Here is a 22,980-nt window from a genome sequence, read left to right on the forward strand (position 1 = left end):
GTAAGATTGGCAAAAACGTCCACCCACAGTAATTTCCACAATATATATGGACAATTTTCATTTTTGCATGCTTTAAGAACTTTGTGGACAAAAATGTATGTATCTAAGTGTGTGTAAACATCTTGAAGAAAAAAACTGTCAGCATACTGTAAGAAAATCTGGTCTTTTAATACATGAAGTTCTTTCATGATAGTAAAGGTTTACGTGACGTACAAAAATGTAAATATTTTAAAGGCTTGTGATATATTTCCCTCCACTGTTAAAAGTTGGGGATAGGGGCTGGGAAAATGGCCTAGCGGCAAGAGTGCTTGCCTTGTATACATGAAGCCCTGGGTTCGATTCCCAAGCACCACATATATAGAAAACGGCCAGAAATGGCGCTGTGGCTCAAGTGGCAGAGTGCAAGCCTTGAGCAAAAAGAAGCCAGGGACTGTGTTCAGTCCCTGAGTACAAGCACCAGAACTGGCAAAAAAAAGTTTCAAAAAGTAGTGAATTTACTTTTTGACTATAATTGTGACTAATGCAATCCCTGTGCTAAGGAATAAATTATCAGTGTACTACTTGTTTAAAAAGTGTTATCATCTTGTGGCAATAATATGATTAAAAATACAATAGACTGTGATTTTCAACAGGAACTTTTTATTTGGCAACTGTGAAATCCTTTGAAAGGCTATCTGTGTTCATGTGATTATCTGTTGATGGAAAGGAACCTGAACTACAAGAGGAAATAAGCTGGAGGCCAAGTTCCATCCATTTTTTTTCAAAATTTACAAGTACTTAACTTTGACAATAGGTGTTGATGTCACAAAAATACCAGAGAGAGAGGCTGGACTTCTGGCTCAAGACTATATGTTCAATCCACTCATATCACCCAAAAATCATTGCCAAGAGCCCTCAATGCATCTTTCTTCTGATTTCCTGTTTCTCCCAGGATTTGACTCTGCTCAAGGATCTCAGGATGATCTTCCATGTTATGAATCTCCATGTCTCCTGAGTTCCTGAAGGAAGGAAGACTTTGTCAGACTTCCTTTCTTTTCCTGACCTGGGCATGGTGGAGAAACACGAAATATTTCCTGTGATATCACTCTTCAATGGGATGGAGAGAGAGAGAGAGAGAGAGAGAGAGAGAGAGAGAGAGAGAGAGAGAGAGAGAGAGAGAGTTTCCCGGGGCTTAATATAAGGAAATAGGTGTTTTACTTAGCTTATTTGTTAAAAGCTGGCAGTCTACTACTTGAGCCACAAGTCACCTTCCAGGTGTTTTGCCGATTTATTGGAGATAAAAAACTCACTGACTCTCCTGTCATTCTTGGCTGTGTACAAGTACCCTCAGATCTGATAAGACGTTAAGTATGAGTCCCTGGCTCCAGGCATTGTAATATTTGTTAATATCTGGGATGCTATAAATGGAAGAGTAGTGCCATAGTGATTCGTATCAGGCAAGGGGTCAAATGTACCCCATAAACATTCTAACTATCAGAATCAAGTGACAGCTATACCCTGACATCAGGGGGCACCAGTCTTTGTCCCCACAGACATAGAGGTAAGTCTGTACCTATTCACATGGAAGCAGTTCTGGAGGAAATCCTGCCAACTTCTGGAATATTTTGTCGAAGGCTTCAGCCTGGCCTATGGTGAGGTGGTTCTTCCAGTCCCCCACCATGCCTGGAGGTCATGGAGAAACAGAGAGATCAGCCAGGGCAGAAAGGGTCAGCATGCTGTCTCCTTGTGCTGGCCAAGACATGCACCTGCCATCAATACAACAGGTACCATGGTGACCCACAGCTAATTTTTGAACAAGACAGATTTCTTTAATACCTTTGTATGTCTGTGAGTGGGAGAGTGTGTCCGTTATATGGTTGAACTGAGGGTCAGGGTGCTGTCCCTGAGTCTTTGTGCCCAAGTCTTGAACTCTTCCACTTGAGTTCCACTCTGGCTCTTTGGAGGTCAATTGAAGAGAAGAGTCTTATGGAGTTTCCTGTCCCGGATTGAATTGAACCTGGGTCTTCAGATCTCAGCCTCCTGAATGTCTGGGATTGTGAAATATGACAGGTGGAGTGAGGTTTATAAGAACGGATGTTAGCCAGGGTTAGGGAGCAGTTGTGCAGTGGGGTATGTGGAAAATGGATGGTTACCTTCTTGAGCACCTGGTAACTGAGCACCAGCACATTCTCCCTCTCTCGCATAGACATCCAGCCCAGAATGTGTGCAAACCAAGAACCACGTGACACTGCATGTTGGCACAAGGCACAAATAATGCACTCTTCAATGACCAAATGGAGTGTATGTTTTCCACCCTTTGCCCTTGTCCACATCAGCTTCCTCGAGGCATAAGTGACAAAAATCACGTGCATATTCACAGGTTAAAGTATCACAGTTAGGCCAGGTGCTGGTGGCTCACGTCTGTAATCCTAGCTCTTTAGGAGCCTAAGATCTGAGGATCTTTCTTCCACAACAGCCCGAGCAGGAAATTCCCCGAGACGCGAATCTCCAATAAAGTACTAAAAAATGCTAGAAGTGTTGTTTTGGCTGAAGTGTTCATGGGCTCACCTTGAGCAACGAACACTCAGAGATAGACCCTAGGCCCCGTGATCAAGCCCCTGTACCAGCCAAATATATACATACATGTAAATGAATTATATATATATTTCTTATTCTTATGTGTTTATTTAAAACATATATTACATGTATATTTGAGCATATATGAATAACATATAAATATCAAAAAGATACGATATGTAATATATCCTATATTTTATATATTATATATTATACACTATATAGTGTATAAAATATTACTTGTACAAAATATATGAGTTATAAATATTTGTGTATGCTTATATATACTACATACAATATTATGTATAGTATACCTATACTACATATGGTATATATAGTGTAACACATATGATATATTGTATATGTCTAATATATTTCACATATATGTACTTGGGATATGTATGCCATCTCGGGGCATCAGTGTCTCATTGCCGCCATTCAGGCTGTTCAGGAGGCTGCAATATGGGCATCATGATTCAGAGCCACCTCAGAAAGAAAAGTACCATGACACTCTTATCTCTAGTTAATCCCTAAGAAGATAGAAGTGGTGATGTGGCTAATGTGGTTGAGCCAAAACCTTGAGTTAAGGAAACTCGAAGAGGGGATGTGGCTAAAAGGGAACCCTACTTCATGGTTGGTGGGAATGTAAACTGGTTCAGCCACTCTGGCAAGTGGTATGGACATTCCTCAGAAGGCTAAACATAGAGCTCCCCTATGACCCAGCAGCCCCACTTTTGGGCATCTACCAAAAGACCACAAACAAGAACACACTAAAGCCACCAGCACAACCATGTTCATCGCAGCACTATTTGTCATGGCTAAAATATGGAACCAACCCAGATACCCCTCAGTAGATGAATGGATCAGGAAAATGTGGCACATATACACAATGGAATTTTATGCCTCTATGAGAAATAATGACATTGCCCCATTCATAAGGAAATGGAAGGACTTGGAAAAAATTATACTAAGTGAAGTGAGCCAGACCCAAAGAAACATGGATCCTATGGTCTCCCTCATAGGGAATAATTAGCACAGGTTTAGGCTATTCACAGCACAGGATCACAAGAGCCTAATAGCTATGTCCCTATGAATGCATAAGATGATGCTAAGTGAAATGAACTCCGTGTTATAGAAACAAGTGATATATCACTGTTGTAATTACTTTCAACATGCCATGTGAAACTGTAGCTGCTATTGTTGATGATCTCTTGTATCCCCTTCCTATGGTTGTGCCTGCACTATCACTGTATCTTATCTGAGTACATTGGAAACTGTCTATAATGGTATTAGAATTAGAAAAGTGAAAGGGAATACTAAAATCGAGAGACATGGGATAAAAAGCAAATGACAACAAAAACAATGCTTGCAAAACTGTTTGGTGTAAACCAACTGAACAACTCATAGGGGAGAGGGAAGAAGGTGGGGGGAGGGGGGAAAGAGACACACACACACAGTGTTTACATACAGCTCACTTCACAACCCACTCACCATTGCCTTGAGTGAACCATTCATAATACTGCTGCAGTGACTCTGGATTCTTCATGATCTTTGAGTGATGATAGAAATATTATCCAGACACAAGGACATCCTTTGGATTCCTGATGACATAGATCACCTTAAAGGGACAAAGCAGCAAAAACAAAAATCATTATTACCATTTTTCCTACATGTGAGGCCTTGGCCTCTGTTCAGCCAAGTCTTACACGATGGGAAGTAGATGGAAAGATCAACAATTGGCTCAAAGTCTTACTTAGAATATGAAGAGTGTGTGTGTGTGTGTGTGTGTGTGTGTGTGTGTGTGTGTATACCAGTTCCAGGGCTTGAAGTCATGGCCTGGGAACATCCATGAGCTTTTTCACTCAAATTAGTGGTGTATCACTTGATTCCCAGCTCGACTTCCAGTGTGATATTTGTTCTCATAAAGTTCACCAATATGTCATTCACGGGGAAATGGATAGAACTAGAACAAATCATTTTAGGTCAGGTAAACCACGATGAGAGTGACAAACAGCATATGTTCTTATGTCATGTGGAAATTAGATCTAAAAGCCACTGCGATATGACAAATTACATAGATTTCTATACCAAAAGATGATAGCCCCCAGAGAAAATCACAGTTGCAATAGCCAAGCACCTCTTCGTATTTGTGTAAAATAATACATATACTGACATGAACTGAAAAGATAGAAACCAAGGACTTTTTAAATTTCATTTTTCATTTTCTGATAACTCTGTATTCTTTAGTTTATAAGCGGTATATTCACAAGCACATCTGTGGGAGTGTTTGGAAGGGCACAGAATCAGAGGAAAAAGAATGAAAATTTGCAGCGGTGGAGGACACTGGGCATTGATTAAAGGGAGTAGGCAACTTGTGGGTAGACATGAAATGGAGGGAAGGGGAGGGAAGCAGGGAACAGAAGACACAACATGAAAGGAAATGCACTTATTATCGGAGGTATATACATGAAAACCTGATATATATCACCTCTAAAATAATAAATTCAATTACAAAACAAAAAAAACTGGATGTGATTCTTCCATGAGCTCTTCAGCATTCACCATCTGTCACTCACCCCTTTCCCCACAGGCAATCAAAAAATCAATCCTGCATTAGGCCTAATGTTTGTGTTTCTCCAATGCCTTCACCTCACAGTGTACATAGAATCCATGTGGAAAGGGCTGGGGAGAGCCTCTTCTCTGAAGGGAAATAAAGAAATGAGGGACTACACAATCTCCTTAGGGAAGAGTGGAGGGATTGGGGCCATAGGCCTGGCCATTCCCATAAAGCTGTGCCCCTGTCTGCTCACCTTGGGGTAGGTCACTGTGATGATGTCCTCGTCCTTCACCACAAACTGCTCTGCGGCTTCTTTGATTTTTTCAGTTTTATAAAGCATGGCAGGGAATGGAATGCCTGCATACCACAGATAGTCCTCTCCCAAGGCGGAGCCCTGCATGTCTGGCTCTTTGTCCCAGATCACTGTCACTGTCACAGGGCAAGTGATGGCTGAATCTGAGTTGTTCATTTTGGGTGGTGAAGGCAATCATTAACTTTCTACACTTCAGTGTGAAACAAATTTTTTGAATAAAAAAATACCCAATGTGGGGGGCTGGGGATATGGCCTAGTGGCAAGAGTGCTTGCCTCGTATACATGAGGCCCTGGGTTCAATTACCCAGCACCACATATACAGAAAACGGCCAGAAGTGGCATTGTGGCTCAAGTGGCAGAGTGCTACCCTTGAGCAAAAGGAAGCCAGGGACAGTGCCCAGGCCCTGAGTCCAAGGCCCAGGACTGGCCAAAAATAATAATAATAATAATAATAATAATAATAAATACCCAATGTGATCACCATTTGTATTGCCAACTGAAATCATTTCGTGGCATTCTGGGCTCATCTGATTTTCAGTTCATGGCCGGAATTAAGAACTACAAGAGGAAATACAAAGAAGTAGGCTTGACAGAAGGATTAATTTATATTTGAAATTCACAAATACTTAATTTGGAGAATAGGTGTACAGATCACAAATATGGCAAAGAGCACCAGATGGATTTCTGGCTCAAAGCCTCACTGCAATCGACTAGTACCACAGAAAAATCATTGCCACATGTCCTCAATGCATTTTTCCTCTGACTTCCTGTTTGCCCCAGGGTCTGTCTTCACCCCAGGATTTGGGCCATGGTTCTCTGTGTCATGGATCTGCACATCTCCTCAGCCTCCTGGGGGCAAGGAGAGTTTCTCAGGCTTCCTTTGGTCTGACCTTGCAGAGGTTTGAAACAAGAAATACTTCTCTAACATCAGTGGGATGGTGTGTGTGTGTGTGTGTGTGTGTGTGTGTGTGTGTGTGTGTGTGTGTGTGCGCCAGTCCTGGGGTTTGAACTCAGGCCCTGGGTGCTGTCCCTGAACTTTTTTGCCAATGGCTAGGGCTCTACCACTTTGAAACAGAGCACTACTTCAGGTTTGCTGGTGGTGGTGAATTGTTCCTAAGTGGTCTGGACTTTCTTGTCTGGGTTAGCTTCAAACCTCGACCCTCAGATTTCAGACTTCTGAGTAGCTAGGATGACATGCATGAGCCACTGGCTCCTGGCTTTAAGAATTGTTAATAGCTGGATAGTGCAGTTGGAAAATTTCCTCCGTGGTGATTTGTATGAGGAAAGTGATCAAAAGAGCAGCGTGAAAATTCAACCATGGACTCAAGTGACAGATTTATGTCCTCACCTCCAGGACACAAGTCTCTTCTCCAGAGACAAAAGGACACACCTAGACTTGCTCCCATGGATAGAGGTCTGGAGGAAGTACTGTCATCTTCTCCTGGAATATTTTCTTGATGGTGTTGTTCTGGGATGGAGTGAAATGTCCTTCCATTTCCCAGTGATACTTGGAGGATGTAGAGAAATGCTGAAATCAGATGAGGCCCCGTGTACAAAGGGTCCAGCCCCCAACTCCCTGTCCTTTCCCTGCCATGGTCAGTAGAGGTCAGACAGAAAAAGTGCTGTGTAACCAGTGTGTGTGTGTGTGTGTGTGTGTGTGTGTGTGTGTGTGTGTGTGTGTGTGTTTGTCTGGATGTTGGGATTGAGCTCTTAGTTTCAAGGTTGCTGTCTCCCATTTCCTGGTGAATTAGACATTAGGAGCCTCACTTCCTTTTCCTGCCTTGCTGGATTGGTACTTGATCTTTAGATATCAGCTTGCTGAGGAGCTGGGATTTCAGGTGTGAGCCCATGGCACTTGGCCATCCAGATCTATACCAGAATCTGAGTGAATTCAGTGATGGGTTTGGTGTTGTTTAGCCCTTAAATCACTGAGCAATATCCTTTGATAGAGGAGACCAAATTCAAGACAAAACACCAAGACAAAACACCATGGCTATGTGATCAGGGATTTGCTTCTGTGACTCTACTTCACTTCTGAGATTCTGTGTTAAAGAAAGGAGTGCACCCTGATCCATGAAACTAGCTCCTTATGGTTCCACATTTAATGATATATGTATCTCTTTTCCATTGAATAGTTTATGGTCTCTAGGCAGCAATCAGGGAGACAATCATGAAAATGGTTCATGATGCCCCTGTTCCATGCTTGCTTACAGCCTTGTTTTAACTTCTGTAACTTCATGCTTAGCTTGTGCCTGCATGAATAGAAACCCCCCTGAGCAGTCAAGTAGGTGGGTTTTCTGCTTCATAAGGTCAGCTTTGGTACTGTGCTTGTTGGGATGGGGCACTGGCAAATGTCCCCAAACCCAGGTGTAGTTGCCAGCCCTCTGATAAAGACTTTCTAAAGACTGCACTCTGTCCATGTGATCTCTCCTGGTGGTCTTCAGGAGAACATTTTGGAGGCCCAAGTGAGATCCCCAGAAGACAAGACCTGGATCTCAGGTTGCCTTGGCAGGCGGCTGAAAACCAGGAAGGATAGACAAAGGAGAGCTACCACCTAGAACATTCCATGGCCCCTAGGAATGACCCTTCTCTCCTCCCAGCTGCTCTAGAGGCCCCAAGTCCCCCACTCCAAATGGTTTTCCATCATAAGAATTCACCTGTTCATGGAGACCTGTGGAGGAAAGTTTGTCTAGGGCTCCCTCTTGTGGACACCTTTGTGGAGCACAGGATGAGGATGACCATCCACTGTCCTAGGGCTGTGGTAGACAGCACTGGCCCTTTGCAATGGACTCAAGCCTTGTTCAGGACAATTTTTGAATTGAGTATTCTTGTTTAAATGTGTGGTGGCCACTGCGTGTTCATTCTATTATTGTTGTGTGTGTGTGTGTGTGTGTGTGTGTGTGTGTGTGTGTGTGTGTGTGTTTGGCCACTGCATGTTCTATTATTGTTTTTTTTGAGTGTGTGTTTGTCAACTTTTTTTTTCTGGTCCTGGTGCTTGAACTCAGGGCCTGTGAGCTGTCCCTGAACTCTTTTGCTCAAGGCTACCTCTCTACCACTTGAGGTACAGTGCCACTTCCAGTGTCAGTTGTTTAAAAACTCCTGTAAGGTGTGTGATTTCCTTCCATGGGAAAAGAGAAACGAAAGGGGTCCCCAGTGTGGCTGGCTCCCCAGGAGGATGTGGCTACATATGGGGAGGCAAGATGGGCCCTGGAAGAGGTTTTGGTACAATGAGCGTGAGAAGCCCTAACTCATCATGCTTTGTTTTCTGCCTTCATAGGGGTCTTATTTTGTTGTTGTAAGAATTTGTATCAGTTTAAAATGTGCATCCTGGTCTCCTGAGTCTTGATTCTTCATGTGGGCATCTCTAGGGAAACCAAGGTTTCAGCCTCCCGCTGGGCCAGGTAACAAGCCTGCTTTTCCCTCCTGTGTGGCAGCAGTGTAGTCAGTGTGCACAGGTGAGGCGTTTGGTTTTTCTAGCAATCTGGCTGAGGCTGCAGCCTACTCAGTGAGCAAAGGTCAGCATCAGAGAACCCCCTTCCTTCCTCCAACAGAAGGCATTGAAAATGTTCTCTGGTGTGCCACTAATGTGCCTGGCTAACAAGCAATCCCTGGAAAAGTGAGTGGGTCATGTGATATGCTAGGGTGATTTATTAATTTATTAGGAAAGTTTTGTCCTAAGTCATGGTCATCTGCAATGGTACAACTGGCAAAAATGTCCACCCACAATAATTTCCAGAAAATATATAGACAATATTCATTTTTGCATGCTTTAAGAACTTTGTGCACAAAACTGTATGTATTTAAGTATGTGTGAACATGTTGAAGATAAGAACTGTGAGTATACAATAACAAAATCTGGTATTCTAATGCCTAAAATTGTTTAGACTTTCATCAAGAGTAATCTGACTTAACAAAATGTAAATCTTTCAAAGATTTAGGATTTATTTCCCTCCACCATTAAAATTTGGGGCAAAAATTAAGAAAATTAGGGTGCAAATATTTTTCAATCGTGATTAAACACATTGCCTGTCATGCCTGTTTGTTTGGAACTGCTTTTGATTTTATCTCTGATGAAGCTAAGGGAAAAAGGACATGGGAACCTTAGGTTGGGCCTGTTGGTCTATTTTGGGGGGGGGTGAGGGGTGATCTGACAAAAAGCACAACTCAACAGGTCCCCCCATGTTAAAACAGGCCCTAGTGGGGCCCACACATGGTGAAAGAGAGGAAGCTGGCACAAAGGCAGTTCATCCAGCCCTAATGAATCGCAAGGGTATATATGGTCATTCTGTGGGATTGGTGAGGTGGCCCTTCCTTGTTCTGTCTCATTTTCCTTACAGAAGGATATTGAAAACCTAATGGGAAAATGGGTCATGTAATGGATATATCTAAAACTGGCCCTACAGATGAATTAAAACTTTTGAAAGCTTTAAAAAGTAATAACGTTAAGAATTTTAGAAAGAAACCCTGTTGGTTTACTTTTTGACTACTAGTGTAACTAATGTAAACCTCATGTTAAGGAGTAAGTTATCAAGTGTGCTGCTTGTTTGAAAAGTATTTACCACTAAAGGGGCAAAAATATGAGATCCAGCTGTGTTCCTCACCAGCTGTAATCACACAAGTGTGAAAAGCGTGTCCTCACGCCTCTGGTAGAGAGTGCCACACCAGGGCCGAGCCCTGTGTCCTGGCTCTTGGTCTCAAGCAATGACCCTGTGGAGGGTGTGCCAGAGTGTGACTCTTCATCCTGGGTGTGGAAACCAGTCGTTAAAGTTTCTCACTTCATTGTGAACGTAATTCAGTGCTTAAAACACACACACACACTCACACACGCATGCATGATACATGAAGCCCTGGGCTCAAATCCTCAGCACCACATATATAGAAAAGGCAGAAGTGGCGCTGTGGCTCAAGTGGTAGAGTGCTAGCCTTGAGCAAAAAGAAGCCAGGAACAATGGTCAGGTCCCGAGTTCAAGCGCAGGACTGACAAAAACAAAACAAAACAAAACAAAAAAACACACAGACACACACACACACACACACAATGTGAGTGTCATCAGGGTTTTTGTTGTTGTTGTTAGGGAAATGTGAAATCATTGAAAGGGTGTGATCTGTGCTCAGAGTGATCTGATTTTCAGTTCATGGCACGGAACCAGCACTACAAGAGAAAATAAGCTGGAGAACAAATTTATTAATTTTTTAAAAATTTACAAATACTTAATTTTGACAATAGCTGTTAATATCACAAAAGTAGCAAGGAGAGAGGCGAGACTTGTGCCGCAAAGCCTTAGGTTCAACCCACCATAATCACCCAAAAATCAGTGCCAAGAGCCCTTGATAGATTTTACTTTTGATTTCCCATGTTTCTTGTAGGATTTCTCTCCGCTCCAGCCACGGTCTTCCATGTTATGAAACTCCATGTCTCCTCAGGTTCCTGGGGGCAGAAAGACTTTCTCAGGCTTCCTTACTTTGTGCTGACCTGGGCCTGGTGGAGAAACACCAAGCACTTCCTGTGACATCAGTCATCACTGGGATAGTGTGTGTGTGTGTGTGTGTGTGTGTGTGTGTGTGTGTGTATGTTCTAGGACTTACACTCAGGAAATAGGTGCAGTACTTAGCTTTGTTGGCTCAAAGCTGGCAGTCTATTACATGAGCCACAATTCTACTTCCAGCTGTTGTGATGATTCTTTGGAGATAAGAGACTCACTGACTCTTCTGTCTTTCTTGGCTGTGAACATGGATCCTTGGATCTCAGCATTCTGAGTAGCTACCATGTTAAGCATGAGCACTGACTCCTGGATTTGTAAAATTTGTTAATATCTGGGGTGCTATAAATGGAAGAGATTCTTATCAGGCAAGGGATCAAATGTACCCCCATGAACATTCTAACCATCAGAATCAAGTGACAGATATGCCCTCACCTCAGGGGGCACCAGTCTTTGTCCCCACAGACATAGAGGTAAGTCTGTACCTTAGTCACATGGAAGCAGCTCCGGAGGAAATCCTGCCATCTTCTCCTGGAATATTTTGTCGAAGGCTTCAGCCTGGGCTAGGGTGAGGTGGTTCTTCCAGTTGCCCACCATGCCTGGAGGTCATGGAGAAGTAAAGAGATCAGCCAGGGCAGGAAGGCTCAGGGAGCTGTCTCCCTGTGCTGGCCAAGCCATGCACCTGCCATGGACACTGGAGCTCAGCGGGAGGAATGATCTAGAAGTGTTTGTGTGCACATGTGTGCTTGTGCATGCATGTGTGTGTGTGTGCAAAGAGTTGACCTGGACTGGTGCTCTGCCACTTGAGTTACAACTCCACTTCTGGTGTTTTACTGGTAAATATTAGAGATATAATAGTCTCATAGACTTTTCCTGCATAGGCTGGTTTTAAACCTTCATCTTCAGATCACAAATTCCCAAGTGACAGGGTTTGAGGTAGGAGCAACAAATGCCAGGGCAGCAAAGATCTTTACCAGAATTTCAGTGAATTCAATGATGAATTTGGTGGCTGTTCATCCCTAAAACTCTGAGGAAATCCATTGACAAGAGGTTATCAAACTGAAGGCAGAATACCAGGGTTCTGGTTCCAGGGTGTACATTAGAAGAGGCAATGAAGAAACCAGATAGCAGAAAGAAGTAAAGTTGAATAGGGTAAAATAAAAACAAAAATGGCAAACAAATGAATATAACTACTCAAGCGGCTGAAATCTGAAGATCAAGGTTCAAAGCTACCCCAGAAAGGAAGGTCCATGAGACTCTTATCACCAATGATCCACCAGAAGCTAATGTGAGGCTGTGACTCAAGTGGTAGAGTGCTAACCAGGACAGAAAAAGCTCAGGGTGAGTGCCCAGACCCCAATTTCAAGCTCAACAACTGACAGGAAGAAAAATCATAAAGCCATATTCATGATGTAAGGCTCTGTCTAGATTTCCCTTCTGGCTCTCTGACAAATCTTGAAACCACAGCAATCTATACTCTCCTTATCATTTTGACACTGGCAGGAATGTAATTCCTATTCATCATGCTGTAATTGGACATCTTGTTTTCCTTCATGGCCTGGAAGAAGCTGTTCTCCAGGACCATGTCCAGCTCTTCAGGCTCCAGCTTCTTCCCAAGGAACTGGCAGATCTTCTCCACAGTGCTCCCCGTGTCCTGCAAGAAGGAAAAGCAGCAGAAGGAGAATACAGTGTGGCTCTCAGAAGGAGGGAGCAGTGGAGGCAGCACAAGAAGGAACAGGCAGCCAAGAGCAATGACAGACTGGTGTGACAGAGACTGAGCTGGGTTCAGGGAGGGAGGAAGGGATGGAGGGGGAAAGGCAAGAGGGCCGTTAGGATTTAGTCCAAGCACTGAGCACCTAGATTCCATTTTTTGGATAATGGAACCACAACCAGAGTACAGAGCCTGGAGGATTACCAGACCTTGAGAAAGGTTTTTGGACAATTTTCAAGTGATAATTTGGCAGTATTAAAAGGTTGATCAATACAACAGGTACCACAGTGTCGTACAGGTGATTTCTGAACAAGGCTTTAAAGTCTTTGTATGTCTGTGTGGGTATGAGTGAGTGTGTCAGTTGTGTTGGGTACTTTCTCTAAGCCATTGTGCTCAAGTCTAGCACTCTTCCCCTAGAGTTCCACTCTGGCTCTTTGGAGGTCAATTAGAGAGAAGAGTCTTATGGGCTTTCCTGCCCCGGCTGGATTTGAACTTGGATGTTCAGATCTCACCTTCCTGAATGTCTAGGATTGTGAAATATGACAGATGGAGTGAAGTCTATGAGGACGGATGTTAGTCAGGGTTAGGAGGCATTGGTGCAGTGGGGTAAGTGGAAAATGGATGGTTACCTTCTTGAGGGCCTCGTAACTGAGCACCATCATGTTCTCCTCTCTCGCATAGACATCCAGCCCCGGACGTGTGCAAACCAAGACCCATATCCCACTGCAGGGTGAGGTGACAAGGAATAAATAATCCACTCCTGGATGTCCAACTGTGGACCACATTCTCCACCCATTTCCCCTTGTCCCCATCAGCTTCCTTCAGTGCCGGGAGCCAAAATAGCTGTCAGAATGTAACTTAAAGAAACTATAAAACTTAACTGATAAGGAAATCTGGCACCAGGTTGTCATGCTCTAACAATAAGACACTATAAGACTTAGCTGATAAGAATGTTTGATGCTTTTACAACCTTGCCTGTTAATCCTAACACCTTGTCTAGCATTAATTAACAACCTTGTGAACTTACCCAGTCCCTGTCCTGAGAAAGAGCATCCCACGGTTCTGTAACCTAGCAACCTAATGACCCTGTCTACGTGAGTTACCCTTTGCTGATTACTATATAAGCTGCCCTGCAAAAATAAAATTTGGGACCTTGATCAGAACCCTGTCTTGGTCTCCCTCCTTGTGTAAGGTTTGTCTCTCATTCAGGTCAATTCCACCTCTGGCTCTGGTTGACACAACCCCGCAGGCTGGGGCACTTCAGGCCTAAGTGACAAAACTGTTGTGCACATTCACAGGTTAAATTATCACATTTAAGCCAAGTGACAATGGTTCGGACTTGTATTCCTAGATCCTTAGGAGGCTGAGATCTGAGGATCTGGGTTCAAGGCCAGCCCAAGCAAGAAATTCCATGAGACTCTTATCTCCAGTGAAGTAGAAAAATGCCATAAGTATTTGTGGCTCCAGTGTTACATGGCTCACCTTGAGCAAAAGAAGCTCAGAGATAGTGCCTAGGCCCTGTAATCAAGCCCCTGTACCGGCAATATACAGATATATGTATATACGTGTGAATTATATATATTTCCTATGTTTATATGTAATATATTTCATATATATTTGAATTGATATTTATGTGCAAATTATATATCATGAATATGAAATGCATATGATATATGATAAATTTGATATATTATATCCTATATATTAGATATACTCTATCATATATTATATACTGCTTGTTATATAAAAGATATATTTATATATTACATATTTGTATATACTTATATGTATTAAATATACCGTGTAACATGTTATATCGTATATTATATATAGCATATATACTATATATAGTTTATATATGTGGTATTATATATGATATGTTTCATATGTCACATATATTTCATATACACATGTTTAAGATATATATATATAATCTGAGCATCAGTGGCTCATTTCTGCCATTCAGGCTACTCAGGAGGCTGGAATGTGGGCGTCATGATTCAAAGTCACCTGAGAAAGAGAAGTACCATGACACTCTTATATCTAATTCCTCAAAAGATGGAAGCAGTGGTGTGGCTAATGTGGTAGAGCCAAAACCTTGAGTGAAAAGGGAAATTGTCAAGGCCCAGTGTTCAAACCCCAGGACTAGCATACATACACACATGCACAGACACATACACACACATACACACACACACACAGTGTTCCCATACATCTCACTTCACAACCCACTCTCCATTGTCTTAGATGAACCATTCATAAAACTGCTGCAGTGACTCTGGATTCTTCATGAACTTTGATTGGCAAGTGAAATAATGTCTAGACACAAGGACATCCATTGGATTCCTGATGACGTAGATCACCTTAAAGGGACAAAGCAGCAAAAACAAAAATCACTATCATTTTTCCCATATGTGAGGCCTTGATTTCTCTTCAGCCAAGTCCTACACGATGGGAAGTATATGGAGAGATCAACAATCTGCTCAATGTCTTACTTACAACACTAATTGTGTGTGTGTGTGTGTGTGTGTGTGTGTGTGTGTGTGTGCTAATCCCAGGGCTTGAACTCACAGCCTGGGACCATCCATGATCTTTTTTTACTCAAAGATATTGCTGTACCCCTTGATTCCCAGCTCCACTTCCAGTGTGATATTTGTTCAGTGGAGTCTCTCAGACTATTCTGCCCAGGTTGCCTTTGAACTATGTTCTTTAGACCTCAGCCTCTTAAGTAACTAGGGTGACAGGTGTGAGCCACTGTTATCTGACTTATTTCTTCACCTTTGGTTTCATTTTATTATATTTTTGTCAGTCATTGGGATTGAACTCCAGGTGTGGGCACTATCCCTGGTTTTGTTTTGTTGAAGGCAAGGGCTCTGCCACTTTGAGCTACACTCAACTTCCAGTCCTTTAGTGGTTGCTAGGAGATAAGAACATTATGGCCTTTCTTGCCTGGCTTGCTTTGAACTACAACCTTCAGATCTCCCATAACTTGGCCTTGGAAGTGAGGAAAGACTTGGGGAAGAGTTGGATGGGGAGGTGGGAGGAGAGCAGGCGGGGGCCCTCCTTCATGTCTCTTGTTATTTTGGATCCTAGTTCAGACTCAACTGAGGGGGATCTTTCCCAGATGGGCACAGAGTGGATCCACTCCAGATCCCCCTTGTTTAGAATGAGACACAGAATCTCAATCATCCAGTTGGAGACAGAAGGAAAGGTGAAGGTCACTCATTTCTATCTGAATTATATTTAAAAAACAACAACATGATGTAACCTCACTAATATGCCAATCCCAGGGAAATGGATAGAACTAGAACAAATCATGTGAAGTCAGGTAAGCCATGATTAGAGAGAAAAACAGAACATGTTCTTATGACATGTGGAAATAAGATCTAAATGGCACTAGGATATGACAAATTGCATAGAATTGTAGATACCAACAATCAGTGAGACCAAAAGAGGATAGCCTCAGGAGAGAATCACAAAGGTGCAATACCCAAGCACCTCTTCATATTTATGTAAAATAATACATATACTGAAATGAACTTCATAGATATGTAAACTAAGGACTTTTTTATTTGGGTTTTTTTCTGGTAACTCTGTTTTCTTAACTTTATACAAGGTATATTCATATGCACATGAGTTGTAGGGTAGGAAAGGCACAGAATCAGAGGATAGAGGATGAAAAAGTGCAGCAGTGGAGGGCAGTGGGCATTGATTACAGGGAGTAGGCAACTTGTGGGTGGGCATGAGATGGAGGGAAGGTGAGGGAAGCAGGGAACAGAAGACACGACATGAAAGGAAATGCACTTATTACCTGAGGTATGTAAATGACACCCTGATGTAAATCACCTCTAAAATAATAAAGTCAATTACAAAACAAAAAACCTGGATGTGATTCTTCTATGAGCTCCTCACCATCTGTCACTCACCCCTTTCCCCACAGGCAATCAAATACCCAATCCTGCCTTAGGCCTAATGCTTCTGTGTTTCTCCAATGCCTTCACCGCACAATGCACATAGAATCCATGTGGAAAGGGCTGGGAAGATCCTCTTCTCTGAAGGGAAAGAAAGACATGAGCAACGGAACAATCTACACAGGGAGACTGGAGGGAGTGGGGCCACAGCCTGGCCTTTCCCCCACAGCCGTGCCCCTGTCTGCTCACCTGGTCTGGGGTAGGTCACCGTGATGACATCCTTGTCCTTCACCACAAACTGCTGATGGGCTGCTTTGATTATTTCAGTTTTGCAAAACTTGGCAGGGAAAGTAATACCTGCATATCACAATAGTCCTCTGCCATGGCAGAGCCCTGCATGTCTGGCTCTTGGTCCCAGATCACTGTCACTGTCAGGGGGCAGTTGGTGGCCGAGTCTGAGTTTTACATTGTGGATGGTGAAGGCAATCATCAACTTTCTACATTTCAGTGTGAAACAAATTTTTTGGTTAAAATAAAAACCTAATGTGATGGTCCATTGGAAATGGGCAAGTGTGAAATCATTCTAAGGTATTCTCTGCTCATCTGATTTTCAGTTCATGGCAGGGATTAAGAATTACAAGAGAGGGCTGGGGATATAGCCTAGTGGCAAGAGTGCCTGCCTCGGATACACGAGGCCCTAGGTTCGATTCCCCAGCACCACATATACAGAAAACGGCCAGAAGCGGCGCTGTGGCTCAAGTGGCAGAGTGCTAGCCTTGAGCGGGAAGAAGCCAGGGACAGTGCTCAGGCCCTGAGTCCAAGGCCCAGGACTGGCCAAAAAAAAAAAAACAACAACAAGAATTACAAGAGAAAATACAAGGAAGTTGGCTTGAGAGTGGGATTAATTTATATTTGAAATTCACAAATACTTAATTTGGGGAACAGGTATAGAGATCACAAAAATGGCATAGAGCACAGGATGCTGAATTCACTATCACCCTAAAATCATTGCATGCTTTCTCAGTGCATTTTTCTTCTGACTTCCTGTTTGCCCCAGGGTCTGTCTTCACTCCAGGATCTCAGCCCTGATCCTCTGTGTCCTGGATCTTCACATCTCCTCAGGCTCCTGGGGGCAGGGAGCGTTTCTGTAGAATGCATAGCTTCTACCTTTAAAAACCCTGCCCTGTGGTGGCTCATTGCTGTTCTTTACCGTCCCGATGGTGGAGAGCAGACTCTGTGCAAAGCTAAATAAAGACTCCTGGCCCGACTGACTGCATGCTGGCAACTTTCTTGTCATGGGTGTGAGTCCTGGGTGGCCAGGATACTGCAGATTCGCCCAGAAATAATGTCTGGACACAAAGACACCCTTCAGATTCCTGATGATTTAGATCACCTTGAAGGGTGAAAGGAGAAAATTTTAAAAAATCATTACTATCTTTCCCATACACGAGTTCTGGATCTCTCCCCAGCCAAGTTCTACATGATAGAATGAATATCAAAAGATTAATCAATCTTCTCAAAGCCATATTAAAAACACTAATTTATTGTTTGTTTATGACAACCCTGGGGCTTGTATTCAGCTTGGGTAGCTCAAGGTTAGCCCTCTACTAGTTTGAGCCACAGTGCCAAATCTGGTTTTCTAGGGTTCATTGGAGATAAGAGTCTCACAGACTTTCCTGCCTGGGATGGCTTTGAACCATGATCCTCAGATCTCCTCCTGAGTAGCTGTGATTACAGGCACAAGCCACTGGCACTGGCAGGACACTCATTTTTAAGTGCATTTAACAGTTCCTGTGAAGGAATACGTGACATCTGTGGAATATTTAATGGACTGGCATGAGGTTTCTGTGCCTTTCTGTAGAAAGCCTCAATAGGCGAATGGAAAAACACAGTCAGGTATCGTCACATGCATGGTTGACACTGTGGAGGAACCACAGGGACATGGCCTTTAGTGACAGAGGCTCAGGACAAAGTGCTCACATCTAAAGCCAGGAAGCATTGAAGCTAAGCTGGGGTTGCACCCAGAAGTGCCTGCTGGGCACAAGCTGGGACCTCTCTCCAGGGAAACAAACTCCTCTGCTCATTGTTAACCACAGGATATGCATAGCAGTGTATTCACTACACCTGATTTCAAAGCCAGCACTCCTAGATGAAAGACACAGTGACCTTGAATTGCCCTTGAGATGGCAGTCACCGCAAGATTGCTTGGCATTTGGACACCAGAGTCTGACTCTTCATTTGGGGTATTATTCTAGAACTTACCTTTCTTGTTTGTTTGTTTGTTTTTTGGCCAGTCCTGGGCCTTGGACTCAGGGCCTGAGCACTGTCCCTGGCTTCTTTTTGCTCAAGGCTAGCACTCTGCCACTTGAGTCACAGCGCCACTTCTGGCCATTTTCTGTATATGTGGTGCTGGGGAATTGAACCCAGGGCCTCATGTATACGAGGCAAGCGCTCTTGCCACTAGGCCATATCCCCAGCTAGAACTTACCTTTCTTTTCATTTATTTGTTCATTCACTCACTTTTGGCACCAGTGCTATGTCAACGCATTGCTCCCCCTTACTTTTTCTAGTCCGGCCTGGCAACTGTATCACTGGAACCACAGCTCCCCTTCTTTCCTTTTTCTGCTGGCTCATCGGACATAAATGTCTTAAGGACCATGGTGCCTGGTTTATTAATTTACATTTGATGGAGTAAAGGTCAAAGAACATCCAGGCAAGTCGTTCTGTATAAGACGTACTTTGTAAGTTGTGGATGAGTTTAATGGTGGTTTTGAAGACTCTGGCATGCGGTTCATCTGCGAGGGCTCATCTGTACAGGTCCACATCTTGCGTCTCAGGACTCTCAGCTAATGAGCATGAACACCAAGGCCACAGTAAACTACAGAAGGCGAATGTAGCTCGGCCTGATAGCCAGGACTATAATTTTGAGAATTAAAAATAAAAGGCATTGATTGAGCCTGGCAACTTGTCTCACACCTGTCATTCTAGCTACTCTGAAGGCTGAGATATGAGTATTGTGGCTCAATGCCAGTCTGAGCATGGATTCTGTGAGACTCTTATCTCCAATTAACCACCACAAAGCTGGAAGGCGAGCAGTGGATGAAGTGGTAGAGATCTAGCTTTGAACAAAAAGCTCAGGAACAGCAAGGCACCACCTGCTCATACTTTTAACCCTAGCTACTTAGGAGGCTGAGCACTGAGGGTCAAAGATCATAGGCAGCCTAGGCAGGAAAGATTGTGAGACTCTTATCTCCAATTAACCACCAGAAAACCAAAAGTGGTGCTGTGGCTCAAGGTACACTAACCTTGAGCTGAACTGCTCAGAGACAGCACCCAGGCCCAGAGTTCAAGCCCCAGGAGTGATACACATACACCTCTGCCTTGGATGAACAATTCATAATGCTGCTACAGTAACTGTGGCTTCTTCATAAACTATGATTCACCCAAGAAATAATAGTCAGACACAAGGACATCCTTCAGAGTCTGATAACATAGATCACCTTGAAAGGAGAGAGGAGAAAAAACAAAACAGAACATTGCCTCGTTCCCACATGTGAAGTCTTGATCTCTCCTCAGCCAAGGTCTCCAAAATGTGATAACTATCAAAGGATCAACAATCTGCTCAATGTCTTAGTAGAATACAAATTTAATTTTGTTTGGTTGTGACAGTCCTGGGGCTTGAACTCACCCCCTGGGCACTAAACCTGAGCTTTTCTGCCCCAGGTTGGTGTTCTACCACCTGACCAACAGCTCCACTTCCTGCTTTATGGTGGTTAATTGGAGATAAGAGTCACAGATTTTCATGCTTGGGCTGGCTTTGAACCTAGCTACATCTTTAGATCACAGCCTCCTGAAGGGGGAAAGGAAAGAGGACTGGAAGGATTTAGTCCAAGCACTGAGCACCTGGATATCATTTTATGGGTAGTGGCACCACAACTAGAGTGCAGAGGGTGGCAATCTACAGTAAGGCTCTAATAGCTGGGCCCCGGGGGCTCATGCCTGTCATCCCAGCTACTTAGCAGGCTGAAATCTGACTCTTATCACCAATTAACCACCAGGAAATGGGAAGTGGAGCTGTGGCTCCAAATGGTAGATAGCTAGTCTTGAGCAGAAAAGGGCAGGATGAACACACAGGTTCTGAATTCTAGACCCATGACTAAAAATAAAAGAAAACATTTGGACAATTATCATGTGAAAATTTGGCAATAATCAAGAGGAAGATCAATACACCACGTAATACACTGTCCCACAGGTAATTTCTGAACCACACATATTTCTGTAATGTCTCTCTCTCTCTATCTCTCTCTATATATATCTATCTGTGTGTATGTGTGTGTTTGTGTATGTGTGTGTGTGTAGGTGTGCTGGTAGTGTGGGTGAATTCAGGGTCTAGGAGCTGTTCCTGAACCTATGTCCTCAAGATGACACTCTACCACTTGAGCCACAACTCTACTTTGGCTTTTGGAAATAAGAGTCTCATGGAGTTTCTGGCTGGGTGACTTTGAACTATGATCCTTGAGTCTCAGCCTTCTGAGTAAGTAGAAAGGGTGAGAGGCGTGAGCCATGGCACCTGACTAACTTATTCACTTTTGATGGAGTAAAGTTCAAAGAATGGACATGCAAGCAGTTTTGTATAAAGTATATTTATAAGTGCTGGTTAAGCTTAAATGGTGGTTTTAAAACACTCTGGCATCCAATTCATCTGTGAGGGCTCATCTGTACTCGTCCACATCTCGGATCTGAGGACTCTCAGCTAATGAGTGAGAACCTCAGGGCCATGGTGAAATGCTGAAGGCAAAGGCAGCTTGGCCTCATCTCCAGGACTATATGATGAGGATTCAAGATGAAAAATCATCGATTGAGTCGGTAGCTCAGACCTGTTAACCTAGCGCATCTACAGGATGAAATCTGAGGACTGTAATTCAAAACCACCTTGGGCAAGTAACTGTGGGAGACTCTTGCCTCCAATGAACCACCAAAGTGTAGAAGTTGAGCCAGTGGCTCAATGTGGTAGAGCACAATCCTTTCACTAACAAGCCCAGGGAAAGTGCCTAGGCCCTGAATTCCAGTCCTAGGATGGCACCAAAAATAAAATAAAATAAAATAAAAAAGCATTGATTGAACAATTATTGAGCATTGAGCCCTGACCTTGGCCTTGGACATGAGAAGCAGAGTTGGATGTGGAGGTCGGAGGAGAGCAGGCGGGGGCCCTCCTTCCTGTCTTTTATTATTTTGGGTCCATATTCATCCCAATCCACGGCGATCAAACCAGATGGGCTCAGAGCGGAACCACTCCGGATCCCCCTTGCTGAGAATGAGACACAGAATCTCAATCAGCCAGCTGGTTCTGGGAGACAGAAGGAAAGGTGAAGGTCAGTGAAGGTCACTCATTTCTATCTGAATTGCATAAAGACCATGATGGGAAAATACACATCAGATGAACATTACCAATACCAACTTTGTCTAGTGTATAATCTTTGGTCACACAAAGCCATTAATCGTGTGTGTGTGTGTGTGTGTGTGTGTGTGTGTGTGTGTGTGTGTTCATTCATTTATTGATGGTTCTAGGCAGACCCCACCCTGCCCCAGCCCTGGGCAGTACTTCCACACCAGGTCCTCATTGTATTCGAGGTCAGTGAGCACCACTTCCTCCTCGCCACCTCCCTGCACTCCCAGTTGATCACCCAGAAGGGAAAGGCATAGGGCGAGAAGTCTTCACGGGGTGGGGGTCTTAGCAGCACACATGAGTGGGCGTACACACACATATGCACATACGGACACACACATACACATGGACACCCATGCCCACATGATGCTCCATACTCCCAGTGCTCGTCACACACAATTCATGGGATTTGGGGCCTGGTCTATAAGTTCCTTGTGTTTACCAGAAGGTTTCCAGTTCCCTACTATGGCCAATGCTGTTTCTCTGATTGGAATCAGGCCTCTTTTCCATGTCGTCTCAAAGTCATCCTTTCTTCAAAAATATTTATTTTCTTTTTGGTGTAGTGTAGGGGCTAGACCTTGGGTCCTGGGCATTGTGCCTGAAGGCTTGTGCTCAAGGCTGGGGCTCTCCCCTTGGGCCACAGGCCTTCAATAATGAGTCAGTACATGTTCCTCCCACAGAAGGCCGGAGGGAGTGTGGCCACAGGCCTGACCTTCCCCACACAGCCTTAGCCTCCTCTGTTCACCTGACTTGGGGAAGGTTGCCATGATGCCATCCTCCACCTCCTTCAGCATGACTATCTCCAGAGCTGCTTTAGCGAATTCAAAGTTTAACCCAGGAGCAGAAAGGACAGTCCTAGTACCCACACATACTCCTGAGTCTTGGCAGAGCACCTGTGTGCCTGGTGCTTGGCCTCAGGCCTCTGCCACTCCCACTGGAAGGGGGGCAGTCTGGGGCGTCATCCTGGGTGGTGAAGGTAATTTTTAACTCTTTTCATTTCACTGTG

At 43.8% G+C, this 22,980-nt stretch overlaps 1 pseudogene; it reads right to left on the reverse strand.

Annotated features, from left to right (window-relative positions):
- Nucleotides 1–938: 938 nt before the first annotated feature.
- On the reverse strand, nucleotides 939–22,768 carry LOC125368087 (annotated as a pseudogene).
- Between the last annotated feature and the right edge of the window lie 212 nt (nucleotides 22,769–22,980).

Source organism: Perognathus longimembris, chromosome 20, assembly GCF_023159225.1.
Source record: "Perognathus longimembris pacificus isolate PPM17 chromosome 20, ASM2315922v1, whole genome shotgun sequence".
Classification (NCBI taxonomy): Eukaryota; Metazoa; Chordata; class Mammalia; order Rodentia; family Heteromyidae; genus Perognathus; species Perognathus longimembris.